The sequence below is a fragment of the Pollicipes pollicipes genome, unplaced genomic scaffold, assembly GCF_011947565.3.
Source record: "Pollicipes pollicipes isolate AB1234 unplaced genomic scaffold, Ppol_2.1 Scaffold_4881;HRSCAF=5763_pilon_pilon_pilon, whole genome shotgun sequence".
NCBI classification, from domain to species: domain Eukaryota; kingdom Metazoa; phylum Arthropoda; class Thecostraca; order Pollicipedomorpha; family Pollicipedidae; genus Pollicipes; species Pollicipes pollicipes.
Genome location: NW_023596576.1, coordinates 44,841,778 through 44,856,217, shown reverse-complemented (window position 1 = coordinate 44,856,217; position 14,440 = coordinate 44,841,778). Strand labels below are relative to the sequence as shown.

General features: G+C 48.8%; 1 long non-coding RNA gene across 1 annotated transcript; it reads left to right on the top strand.

Moving 5' to 3' along the window:
* Nucleotides 1-1,346: 1,346 nt before the first annotated feature.
* LOC119101406 (uncharacterized) lies at nt 1,347-6,289 on the top strand. The gene is made up of 5 exons (XR_005094551.1): nt 1,347-1,461; nt 3,889-3,999; nt 4,474-4,574; nt 4,927-4,987; nt 5,421-6,289. It is a non-coding gene; the product is annotated as an uncharacterized LOC119101406 (long non-coding RNA).
* Nucleotides 6,290-14,440: the final 8,151 nt, after the last annotated feature.

The following is a 14,440-nucleotide window of genomic DNA, read 5'->3' as shown; positions in this document are numbered from 1 at the left end:
CAGCCCTCAGCATTTTGCTAATTTCTCAGAATTTGATTGTTTGTTCGCAGTTCGCTTGTGGTTCACTACCTTCTTCGCAAAGTTATCTATTTATGTTACGTTCTATGTTCCCTGCAGCTTAAAAATGTGTCACAGGAGTAATAAGTTTGGACTGTGCAGTGATCGAAGGCCAAATATGTCGCCACGAGAATTGCGAGACTGCAGCAGTTTTGTAACATCATAACATTGCACTGTTACAAATGACGGAAACAGCTTCTATTGATTATATTCCATATGGTCATGGGTCCATGTCGTGCGGCGACTTAGCTTGAAGGCAAGGACGACGTGGTATGCATGGATGGGTACAAGAAGGAGGGGGTATATACAACGGGATGCGTTTTGAATTGTTTGTCGAAGCATTTCGGTTTGTTATGCAGCTGCAAGATTTGCTGGTCTTTTGACGAAGTATTTCATATATTGTGCATCGCGACAAATATGTAAATACTATTTCCTCTTATTTGCAACTGCACGAGGTTTCATCGAAGTAACAACCTGCATACTTAGTTGGGTGGATAGCAACACACAAAGAACCATCCCTCAACGAGGGCGTATTCCCACCAAAACCGTTCACAATGTTTGCAATACTTTTTGAAGAAAAAATCCTGATTTTCAAGGACTATAAGATGACCGAAAGGTAATGGATGACATCAGCTGCCAGATAAGGCGCTACAAAAGTAACTGCGTTTTCACACATATGCTGAACAAAAATGGGATATCACAATTGAGGCGTCATTCTGCTCAAAATTTATCCTTGTGTTGAACGACTGTGTTCATACAGTGAGAAGCGGTGAGTTAAATCACGTCTGCTGTTAAACTGACAGTTTAGCCTGAAATACTATCAACATGATAGAGCGAGCGGAAAACGTATGAAAGCGGCTCAAATGAATGTCTTCGCAAACCTATGTTACGTCGCTGTCACAGCTAGTTACTGTAACAACTGTTTAAGTCCGTGCGCACATACACGCACATGTGCACGCCGTCACCAAACACACACAGTCCGTAACGGGCGTGATCAAGTCAACCTATGACAACGCCGCACTCCTTCCCTGACGCGCCAGTCACAGCTGAAGCCGGCGCTTGCGGCGACTCCACCGTCCTCAGCGCCTGCCGTCTGTGCCGCAGCCGGAGCCAGTGATGCTGAGCCTGCTGCTGCTGCTTCTGGTCACCGGAGCGCTGTCGCTGGTCAGGGGCGCGCCGGCCGGGCCAGCGTGCGTGCCGGCCGAGCCGCGGCAGCTCGCGCCCGCCGGCCAGCTCCCGGCCGGCCTGCCCGAGCCGGGGCAGCGCCTGGGCGACGTGCCCGAGCCGGGGCAGCTTCCGGGCGGCGTGTCCGCCCCGGTCCAGGACTGGACAGCGGGCCCCGCTACCGCCGGGGCTCCGCCGCCGGGCGAGCAGGCCCCGCGAGGCGGCAGGTGGAAGAGAGAGGTGAGGCGACTGGGCGGGGGAGTCATGGGCGCACCCAGCTAGACAGATGCGGCTGGCCAGGGAGGGGCCGGGGAGAGGTTGACATAGCATGCCGTGAGGACGAGACTCGGGGCAGTCGAGATGACACGCAGCATGTGGGCTGCAGAGAAGGGAAGACAAGCGTCCCCAGTCCTCATGGCGCGGTGATGGGAACTAGACGTTTGTTCACGGTGGTGACAAGAATAAACATATTTACACTCCCAAGGCGGATGTTATTTTCTATTATCGTAACACGGTTATCAAAAAATAAATTACAAGCCTTGCCTGGCTACAGCTGCGAAGAAGAATTTGACTTGGTATGTTATTTGTGCGACAAATGGACAAGCTTAGCTTTCGAGTATACGCTCGGTCACAGAAACTATATTTGGCATCAGCATGTCTCAATGTCAGATGATGTGCGACCCGTTCTTTTGCAAACTACTAGCAAATACTAACTTGCCACAGTACCGAGAACGCTGGGCTTGATTAAATTGCAAGATTACATTGCAGCCTGCATCCTAGAGTAATACGGTACATAATGATTGCAAATAATGGTTGCGAAAAGGAGCTTTTAGTCACGGAGTGAACTGCTCGCCATTGGAAGTACTTAAGTGCTTTCTAAAAAGTACTGGCGCGAGAAATGTTTCTCGCATTTAAAGGCGAATAACTGACTTACAGAATGGTATGTCAGTTAAGTGAGATAAAAGGTTGCCGTTAACTGCCGACTGGGAGGGAAGCGATTGTTTAGCGATTGCCACCACCGCCTCCGCCCGTCAGGTCACCGTCTCAAATGCCCAGATGACGTGTACGAACAACGTTCCTCTGCGTTCCGGATTCTTGCTTTGAAAATGAGATGAAAACCTAGCCGTCTTCCAGCTCATGCTCATGCCCTGCAAGCTCAGGTGACACTCAGTGCCTGCCACTGCACAGTTTTAAGCTTGCATGTCATTTTCAGACCTGCTAGCCCAGACTCGCACCTATGCGAAGCTCACGAAAGCGGAAACTGAATTGTGGCTGCAAGTCAGCGAGTCAGGCGTTTGATGGGACGCTCTGATTGACATACATTATTCACCGCAATAGGTGTGTCTGGGTACAGCGCTGATGATATCGGTGGGAAGGTATTCGCAGTAAGTCTGGTTGACTTCTCTATATTTACCTTTATGGCCGGATGTCATCAGCAGTGGCGTTCTCCCGTGAGGTTTCAGGGGAATTGACCTTCGGTGGGCTGGGTGGTGCGGCCGCCCGCCACCTGCTCTGTACCTATGTGATGATTTCCGGCAGCCTGAGTGACCTTTTAATGGCAACACGTACGACTGTCGCTTTGCTCCAGTTATGTTGGTCCACGCATACAAAGGATGTCTGTCGGACTTGATTGACCGAAAGCAATGCTGAATTGTGGGTATGTATTTACGTATTTATGTACATACCCACATATTTATGAAAGCTTAGTTGTGTTTTAATGTATGCCTGATTTCAAAGGTTGAACGAATGATATTGATGACGTCACGCCAGTGGGTCCCTGTTATTTCGCCGCAATAGCTAGCTGACCAAAAAACTTTGCTCACATGATTCCCAGGAAGACATTTTTCAATTATCATGCTTCGAAGCATCGGCTGGGATACGATTTTTAATTCATGTTTACTCCTCCTTTGAGCTCCAAAGCTGTTCTTCACCGAAATACTTATCACTCCACCTTCACACACAGGGCTCCAGGGAACCCTTCCAAACTGCACATAAGGTGTTGTTGGTACTGGACCGTCGAACTATGAGTGATGCCTCGATCTCGTTCCGCCACAGGTTCCCACCTGCTCCCTGGGTGTCCCCGCGAACCACCTACGCCCTCGGTGTCCCTGTGACCCACCTGCACCTTGGGTCTCCCTGCGACCCACCTGCACCCTGGGTGTCCCTGTGACCCACCTGCACCCTGGGTCTCCCTGCGACCCACCTGCACCCTGGGTCTCCCTGCGACCCACCTGCGCCCTGGGTCTCCCTGCGACTCACCTGCACCCTGGGTCTCCCTGCGACCCACCTGCGCCCTGGGTCTCCCTGCGACCCACCTGCGCCCTGGGTCTCCCTGCGACTCACCTGCACCCTGGGTGTCCCTGTGACCCACCTGCGCCCTGGGTCTCCCTGCGACCCACCTGCGCCCTGGGTGTCCCTGTGACCCACCTGCACCCTGGGTCTCCCTGCGACCCACCTGCGCCCTGGGTCTCCCTGCGACTCACCTGCACCCTGGGTCTCCCTGCGACTCACCTGCACCCTGGGTGTCCCTGTGACCCACCTGCGCCCTGGGTCTCCCTGCGACCCACCCGCACCCTGGGTGTCGCTGCGACCCACCTGCACCCTGATGGTCGCATCACCGTCCTTATGATTGGAACTCGTGTATGATCCGTCGGACACCTGTTGCAGCCGTCGGCCAAGTCTGGGTCAAACCTCTCCATCGTCAACCCACTGCAGGTGCTGAGACAGCGGCTTTTGCTGGAGATCGTGAGACGCCGCATGCGCCAGAAACAGACTCAGGTGCGTGCCAGCCCCACTACGGCACTGACCCCTGCTGGGTTAAGCTCAGCCGGGTCAAAGTGCTCCTGGATTGTGTTTATACTGTCATTGGGCTGGTGGGCCGCCGCGCGACGGGCCTGACCTCCAGATGTTCTGCTACGGGGCGCCGATTTTCAGTGCTGTTTCTGATCATGAGTGTTAATATTTAAGCACATAGTTTTTGCACAGTGCCATTGCCGGTTTTGTTTTACACTTTGAATATGCACTTCACGGCGTGATACGACTTGTCGAGTCTGTCAGGTTGGGTATGACATGACAATGCTAAACGTCTGTCTGGCTGTGGGTTATTCCTTTCGAATTTAGAGCCTTCATGTTTTAACCCCGTTGTGGATTTATATTTGCGTCCATTGGCTTTGATTGAGGACCAAATGCTGACCAACTCACCGACTCGATTCACCGAAGTAACGCAGGCAACCGCATCCTGTCTTCCCGTAGATCAACGTGAATTCAGAGTTTCTGCACGAAATAGGAAAACGGCATGCTGAGCAGCTATACGGGCGGGATCTCTACCAGCGACGACACATTTCAAACTTACGGTGGGTCAATGTATGTCGCGCACGAACAACGAGGAGTAGATACACACTTTCGCTTGTTCCGTACATGCCCACCACTCTTGAGTGATTTGCCGTGGAATTTGTGTGTCGTAAAAATGGTGTAAAGGTGCAGTTTCATGGTCACGTTTTACCGCCACGATTTACTACTTAAGATGCCTTCTTTGACTTTGTGCAGACTGGCGCTGACAGACACTTAGAGTGTAGTTTTGTTCCGAAAAAGCTGCGCCTGCCTGCCATGTACACGACACTTCTTGGGCTGGTCCCAATAAGTGTCAGGCTGTCAATGTGAAATCAATTACGTCGGAAAATAGCTGATCATTTGTTCTCTTTGCAGGCAACCCACGCCAGCCCGATGAAAATTGAGCGCCAGCATGGCGACAAGTTGTGAAAAACAGGTACAGATTAGTGCTTGAGTAATATAGCTTCGTATTTTAATGTGGCTTTACTTGTAAAAAATGAAGGAAACCAGAATGGACTTGATATTAAAATCCTGTGGAGACCAAAATCAGCAGACCGTGCCATGTGCTCCAAAGTCTTAACAAAATGGAGGCAAAGCTTATTTGTTTACGTCAGCGGCATGACCCGTCTCACCAGCGTCGATCTTTCAGTAGGTTGCATTTTTGTCAAACGTATTCGCATCAGTGACTGATTTGTAGTGTGCTCTCTGACATGAGCACTTAACGACACGAGTTTCCAAACTTGAAACACGAAACAGAAAACACGCTGATGTGATGAAGAATCTTAATAATTGCGTGATAAACCCTCCCTGCAGATGATAGCTGAACGCCCTGCGAGTGAAATGTATGACCTAGAATGTGACCTTTCCAGGTCGTGTCCTGATGATCTCAAGACTCACTCAGCCAATAGTATATGGGCATCGTATCAGTATTTTCGTCCCATCTCCAATATATGTATATATACATATATGTATATTCCGAAGGCCTATTTTGCTACTTAACTCGGTATTAGTTCAGATCCTTCAAGCTAGGCGACTGAAATCACTTGTTTTGTTGTAACTCCCGCCGAGTCCCCCGCGAGCATTTGTCAAGGGCGGAACGTGCTGGAGAGGAAACAGCCACAACTCGTGGGTTGCATCAATTAACATTTGCTTCTGCGTTGTGTGCCGGTGCGAACTCTCCTGGCCTACCGGTTAAGGCGTCATAACAGCTCACTATGGAATAACTATGATGCGTTATCAGGTCTGTGTGGGGTCCTTACGGGTAAGGCGAAGTGTCGTCAGGTATCAATTATTTTGGCCCTACGAAACGACACGCAGGCTTTGTCCAAGACATTCAGGATTGGGTTGGCTCTGGACGCGCTCAGGCAGAGCGCCGCATTTTTGGGCAGGGTGGATATCTGCACAGATAAGAACGCGCCGCTCTTTGGGCGGGCCGCCATTCTCATGGCGTATATTTATTGCTATCATTTGTGTCCCGAGTATCGCTAGTCTGCTGTATGGACATGTCTCTGTATATCATGTGCTTTGATTTCAGGAAATACAATATAGTAATAGCAAATACTTTTTCCGCGATACCGTAGCATAACGCAAAAACTGGCGCGTGACTGCTGGTGGAATCAATAAACCATGCCTGGCTCCCAGTTCACCTTCGGGATCCGTGTATGCTCATATCTTGTCCGACCTGTCATATCCCAGACGCATGTCTGGCTTAGCTATATTCATCGAGAAATACATCAGGTCGTGCCCACAGTCTGTCTTTCACGGAGCACAGGACTGGGAACGATGCGCCAGCGCCCGCGCAGGGTCAGCTCCCGAGACGACCATGTCAGGCTTGACAGATCGGTCCACAACCCTCACAGCCCTCTAAGGTCCTCGTGAAATGTGGCTCCCTGCAGAGGCCAAACCGACACGTCTACGACCGCTGGGCACACTCGACGGTATCGACCATTTCTCAGTCGTCATGCTCATAGGCTTGCAATACACGATCATGCAATATATTTCTGCTTGTGATCTGTGGACGCATCTCCATCGACAGCCACCAGAGACAAAAAAAAAAACATTCAGATCAGCAGCGTGACATCATAACTCGTGTTGTCGTAATGCCGGCCAGCAGAATTGTGCATATGCATAAGAACAACAGAACGGCTTATCTCAGCAGATTTACTTTCCACGGGAATTGCATCCCACATTACATCTCATCCAACACACCACACAGCAAGTCGGCGCGTCTTCATCGACGTATGCCGATAGCGTGTCGCATCACATTGTCGTGCCGTCAGAACACAGCACAGCAAAATGATGTACTCTACAGCGGAATGGCACATGCCGTAGCAGAACAACGCATCCTACAGCAGAGCAACGCATTCCACGGCAGAGCGACGCATCTCTATTGAGATACTCAAAGCAGAAACCAAAACTTCCAAATCAGCGTTACGAACAAACTTGTGTAGTCATAACGTAGCAAAGCAGAACGACACGTCCCATTCAGCACGATAGCAAATGTTCCACAGCAGAACAGCACAGCAATGTGACGCATCTCCATCGACATACGCGTGACGTCAGGTTTCAAAATCATCCACAAAACAGACTCGCGTCAACTTTCAAGGCCGCTTCAGCGCCGCACACCGTCACTGAGCCTGCGCGTCTCACTGGACCACCGACCGGCACGTTCCTTTGTGCCCGCTCCTTCATGTCCCACCTTTTGGTCAGAGCCCAGCGGACCTGTGCACAGCACCGCGATCACGCCCCTGCAGCAAGAAGAGTTGCAGGAAGAGGTTGGCTGGGCGGCGCTCACCCCGGCCCAGTGGCCGGGCGAAAAATGTGTGACACCGCGAACAGCAGAACGGCTGCCACTATTCTCAGCACGTCCGCTACCGTCATCTCCACCTCCACGGCGAAGTTATCTCCCTGTCACGCCACTGGCCTCGGCTGCGGGTTGTTGCCTCCGACAGATTGGGAAAGGCCAGTGCGCAGAGCCGAGGCGTCCACAGTAACGGCATCTTAAGAAAAATCATACGGCAATCTTTTAAAGCGAATGTTCCACATTACGTAAGTTGTTAAGTGCATTTATGAGAGACATCATGCACATAGATAAGACAATAGTAATTACGTTATTCCTCGTCGAAACAAAAGCAGGAAACCCTTAACGTACAGGGCTCATCATGGGCGATTGTGCAAATGTGATATGCACTGCGACGTGTGATATGTGCTTGCTTAAAATAATTGACATCTATGAGTGATGCCTGACGCGTGGTGCGCTACACTTGTTTTAATTGTGGTTGTTTGCATGCGTAATTGATGCGTGATATGTCATGCCTGTTTACTTGGATTTGTTTGGATGTACACGCAGTTTTCGCGTATTACTATACACACACACACACACACACACACACACACACACACACACACACACACACACACACATATATATATATATATATATATATATATATATATATATATATATATATATATATACAACTTATTCTTAGATATGCGCTGTACCGTAGTAATTGCCGACAATCACCTCTTGTGCCATCCCCTGAAGGTTGGTGATCCATGAAAAGTGTGGCTTGCTGTTTACAAAAAGAAAACCTGAAAAACGAGCGGGATTTTTCATCGCTTCCAGGCAATTTTGAATTCACCTCCGCTTTTTGTTTCGACAAAGACATGTTGCCGAAATCTCAACGCATCTATATATCCATTCTTCTAATTTTTCTATGAGGAAAAGGCTATTACTACAGTCTGATTTGAATGCTTCACATTTATGGCAAGCAGCAGGGATGATGAAATAAGCTTAATTATAACCATGCCCTGCCAATTATACCATACTTTTGCCTCAACGTCTCAACTATAACCTTACCTTGCACAACATTGACTGAAAGCCATTTGACGGCCGTTGTATCTGAAGGTCGTGCTCACGAACGCCAGGTATGAACGACTCGACACTCATAATTGTCTTGGTCTTGATCAGCGCATGCTCAGCGGAATAGCGTCATTGTGGAGTCATAGATGTCTAGGTGACCTTGGAATAGTCCCCCAAAATTAGTCTGCACATCTTCGCGGGCGAATAGCTAAACAAATAGAGGTATTAGGAGGGACAGGGCTGTGAACTGCATGCAATGATGTTCAAGATAGTTATGTCAGTTCGAAACCCTATACAAATGTGGAGCACTGCCTTTAAAAGCAGGGTGCGAATGACATTTGACTTCAGCTTCAGTTTAGACGTAAGCGATTACAACCGTCATAGCCAGGACTGAACGCTTTCTGGGGGGGGGGGGGGGGGGGGGGGGGGGGGAGGGCATGAACGGTGGTGCCAGAAAGGCGAGATGGCGGCCAGGGGAAATACATATATTACAGTATGTGGTATACACGTCACCGCCACCACCAGGGGCAAAGGAGAGGGGCAACACACAATGGGAGGACCTGGAAGGACACCACGCCAAGAGGACCGCCCCCCCCCCGTCAGACACACCAGCTCAATAGGAGGACCTGGAAGGACACCACGCCAAGAGGACCGCCCCCCCCCCCCCCCGTCAGACACACCAGCTCAATGCATTAGCCTAAAGTGATTAGATGAGCCACGATTCACAAGTCAGTGAGTCAGTGAGAGCATGCACGATTAATGTTTTTCCTGCGATAAAATTATCTGCATCGTTTCGAGATGGGGAAACCACTCAGCCACAGTATCACGGCGCATAACGACAGCAAAGCTTTGCACGATGCTGTCGTCCGGTACTGATTGTGGTGTTCACAGGTATGAACCATCAAATGCTATATATAACATAAGCACATTTCAGTGACAGGTAATTAGGAGAGGATCCAGTATTTCGTCGAGGGAGGGGACGAGCTAACTGTGGTGTCCACGGAAACATCGTGCCTTCTACGTAAAAAATCCTTGGATTTTGACCATAGTCACGATAACACGGCTCAAATAACTACCCATCCAATCAAATTGCCAAAATATTCACCCCGCAATGTTGACCACCGCAAACTTTCGTCACGGAAATATGTCCATATAAAAGGAAAGGCCAAACTAACTTGGTTGCTTTTGTTTGACCTTGAGCGTTTCTCAGAATTCGAGATGGCGGCAGCCGCCATCTTGCACGTTCACCAACTTTCTTATTTTGATCTAGATGACAGATCGTCGCGTAATATCTCTTAACGGGAGTTGTCATGGGTGGCGGGTCCATTTCTGGACATTTTTTTTGCGCTACGAGGCCTAGTTCAACGTCGAATCACAGGTCAAATCTGCTGCCGAGACGGCAGGCATGGTGGTGGAGACTTCGATGCTCAAACCAAAGGTGGCAGCATCTCTGGCTTCTCTTCTTCGGAGAAGGCGGGGGGGGGGGGGGGGGGGCAAGGAGGAGGGGATTCACCGAAAAGATTCTTGGGGGAGGGGCTATAAGTGTAGTGGGCCAGTCGAGTCTCCAAAGCTTTCAGCCAGGCCCTCTGCGGTCCCAGGAAGTGGTCAGACGACACGGCACGGCAACTGACCGAGATCAACCAACATCTGAACTGTTGGCACCGCGGTTCACCACGCGCCCACATCCGCCAGCATTTCCTTCCTGTCACCCTGGGGAAGGTGCTTCATCTGCCTCACATGCCAGTTCATTTAGCGAGCGTAATTGTGATGACCTGCCACGTCGAAATACAGCAACGCTGTCTTAAGACAGTTCCTTTAAAGGAGGAGGTTGTCGTTTCGCCCTCGGCGCAGGAGCATGAGAACCAGTAGTATAGGCTTGAAAAGGCATTTCACTCATATTCTATTGCATATCATTGCATATACTCACATGCATGTCTTCCACTTCCACAGTCATACAAAATGCTGCAGCCATCAGAGCGCTTTACTAAAAAATAAAAGGAAAATTTTCCATGTGGTGAAATGACACTGCAAACATGCTGACATTGCACAAGGCTGGAAACATGACAAGTACATGTAATTATGGTTGGATGGGCAAAACGTAAGGGAGTGATGAAGTTGCCAGTGCACACAAGGCTCATGATAAAACATTACTAAGTGCTATCCAAGACACCAACAGCAATCCTTTTCCACCTTTCTCAGCACCCAGCGTCTCACACAAGTTGCAGTGACTATGGCATTGATGGCTCACGAGCAATGCTCGCCTGCATACAAAATTTGTGAAGACAGCACAACGTGCGTCAGTAATAATACAGCTCCATCTTTCAGAATTCTTTAGAAAAAGGCAATTTTGCAAAGCCATATGATGTGAGCCCATACTGGGCATGTGCATTAATGATCTGCTCGCACCAGCCCCTCCTGCCAAAATGAATTGCTAATATAAGGACACGCAATGAAGTAATTGCATGCTGTAACACCTCAAAAGGTTCAAAATATTGGTAAGCTCACAATGAAATACCAGCTTGCCTTTGTACACCCCTGCGATTAAGTACTTCTCTTAGTTTGCCAGGGCGCCTCTGTCATGTTCAAACACAAACATGAAGGCAGAGACAGGTATGAATTTATCACATTTTATTGGGAGTCAGTAGACTTAAACGATATCAAAACAATGTTTTCTCTCCGAACTGCAAACTTTGCACGCTCACTCCCTAACACATCAAGATCAATACAAGCCACTGGCACACACCACCAGTGATGACACACATTTCAAGCCCCTGATTCACAATATTTTCTGACTTTTTGTGTGATCTCACACTGGCACAGCTCGCGGAACTATCAAATTGCAGGTTTTCTCGAAATTTCCGCACAAATTTTCAGTCATAGCACCGCATTTCACCGTGACCTCAGTTCAAAACAAAGTGCCAACGGGGGCATATTGTAATGCGACTCAAGAGGTTGTACTTGTAGAACACAATTTTTGGTTGAATATTTAAATTTGTCGTAAAATATGTGTGAGATATTTAGTGAAATATGTATCTAGAACCACTGTAATGTTTTCCTAATTTCATCGTGCCTTGCTAACCCATAAATCCCGTGCAAGGTTCTGTGCGCAGGTACACAAGGCGCCAACCGAGCTGTCTGCAAGAGATACGTCAGCAGGAGAATAAAAGACGCCAGCAGGGGAAAAATACAGATTTGTCGCCGCGTCTTCTTTTTTATAACTTTCAAGAGAGCGATCGTTTTTTGGGCGCCGTACTTTTTGCAGACAGTGGCGCTTTTCTTATAACATCGACCTGTGGTCTAGAAATAAGGTAAAATGACCCATTCACGACGAGTACCACACAACCTGAAAGTGCCCACGGTTACGTTCGCGACACGCATTCAGCAGCGAAATCTTGCTAACAGCCAATGATCTTCCGCGCATTGTATCATACGATCCGCATCATCGCCTTTGCGAATATACCAGCGGCCATGCTATTTTGACCATAAGCAGAAAACAACCTGTGGTATGACCGCGATCGCATGACTTTTCTATGAAGTCATTAATGCCAAGACAACTTTGAAATAGGCTCCAAATAAACCTCTTTGCACTTTTGCGGTTGTATACTCAGGAACCAGATCGTTTTGGGTCTTAAAAAGGACATGACCGTGAACTGCATCAAGAGGTCCTCAAGATGGCTATTTCAATTCAAAACGCCATACAAATGTGGAACATTCCCTTCAACGGATAGGCAAAAACGCCCGCGCACCGGAAGGTGGTGCTCTCGAAAGCTTTTCAACGTCAACTCGTATGCATATAAAATGTATCTTTGGCAGAAAATTTCACTAGTGCAACTTCCAGTTCGATACTCAGAACGGATAATCCCGCACAGCACCACAAAGTCATAACTTAATGGTGTGATCTCTATCGCTCGTGTTACTGAAACTGCTAATTTCATTCAATGAAGCAGGCTCGAAAATACACGTCCGAAATTTCCCGGCCAGGATCTGAATGGCTTTTCCCGCTCAATCCGCGATTCTCAAGAGCTGCTATTCTGGTGATACGAGAACTGTTCCCCCGCCCTCTCCCTGGTCGATCAGGAGGCCCTCAGAGAGGTACATCACGCACTACGCTTCCTTTCCCTGGTGCGACAGGTCCTCCGACCGGGCACCTGGCGCCGAATCGACGCGGTAGCCTTCACTGACGCAAAAGACCAATTACTAGCAAAGGGAGTCCAGTAATTGGCCCAGAGACACCAATCCAGGTTATCGGCCGCCGGTTGAGACCGTCCTGAGCGCTCCACGTTTGGTACTGGGACCTCTGACTGACATAGGGCCTTCCCATGAAAGTGAACCGTTGCGTCGTCATTTCTCATGTCTTTATTGTGAAACAGTCCGGAACCAACGCTCCAGCAGCTGACCCTTCTCAGGAAATCGACACCGGGCCCCGCTTTAGGCACTGTGCTCCACTGACCAGCACAGGGAGCTTCTCACTGTTTCAGGGCCCGACCAACGCAAGAGGCCTTCTGATTGAGACTTGCGGGCAGGCCCTTGCCCCTGCTTGGGAAAGGGCCTGCTAAGGCTGAGGCCGGAGCGGAACCGACTGTTTGGTACTGGTGGTCTTAGTCAGCTGATATACGACACGCACTGCCTCAGAGGCCCCCGATGGCTGCAAGAGACCCTCTGACTGACATTTTAGGGTCAGGTCTTACGGCTGGGCTCCCTCAAATATGACCTCCGTCCTGCCCTTCTGACCTTCCAATCAGGCCCGTGGTCATGGGCCCCGCGAATGTTGGTATTTGGCTGCTCCTGAAGAAATAAAGCCGTTGGACCATTTGTGGTGCCCATGGAATCTGTCGTTTCTTGAAAATGAAGGTTCTGCTATTTGTGGTGCCCTCTGGAATTGGGGGTCTCTTGTAAATCAAGTTTACGATGTCCTAGAATGAAAGCTTTTTACGCCCTTTGCCGAGGGAACCAACCCAGGATTTCATCAGGGTAGAAGGCAAAGCAATTGTGGTGCCCCTATATTTGAAAGACTTGTTATGCCATGCCGTATCGCAAAGGCCCCGTAAAGCCGCTTCATTTTTACAAATACTTGAAGCGCTGTGTAAGCCACTGTTCCAAGGTATCAATGTTACCGGTTGTTATCAAATGAGATGCTTATACTACTTCCCTTTTTACTACGTTTCGCACATTTTTGTGAAAACACTACCCACAAGTCGTAGAAACGTGCTATATCTCAAAGAAAAGAAACTAGTTGAGACGAAACGGCTAATGTTTTCATCGTTGGCCATCAGCTGAAGTGGTTGGCCTCATCTCAAACCCTTTTGTGTTTAGATATGTATGGTAGTATCGTTATCTACCTTTCCCGATTTAAATTAGTTAACACGCCCTCAGGTGAGGATGGGCAAATTTGGCCGCTGGAAAGTATTTTACAAAATTATTTCTGAACGTCTTGGCGTAGCCGCGCTATTCTATGTAGTAGAACCCAGCATTCCTTCGGCACTCTAATAGTTTTAATGACCTGGCGCCCTTTGCAAAGCTATAGCCAATTTAAATGAGACTCTTTTGATATAAGAAAATTAGAAATACCCTGCGAGTTGTTGACCTATGGCAGGCCAGACTCAGGCCGTAGCTGTTAGCGAAGGCAATTTCTAGGGAACAGTTCGATCTGTTACGACAACGAGTGTTAGACATAGGCATACATCTCTGAGATGGTTCCTTATTACATTGACCCTGTATGGGGTCATGCATGATGGTCAGAGTGAGGTTAAAATCAACCAGCGTTTTTTACGAAAAGGTTTTTTCAAGGGTGGCTTATGATGCCCATATCGGAATTTCGTTACTACAGGGCCGCAACACTCATCTTCCATGGATTTCTTAAAAGCCAGAATAGGTCATTGACCTAAAATGACCCAGGTCAATGATTTGCTTTAGGAACACAACGCCCAGCACAAACCTTCACGGATATTCGAATGCAAAAATCAAAGCAGTCACATAGGATTTTTGTCACCATGACCTTCTAAAGATATAACGAAGCCATTTACC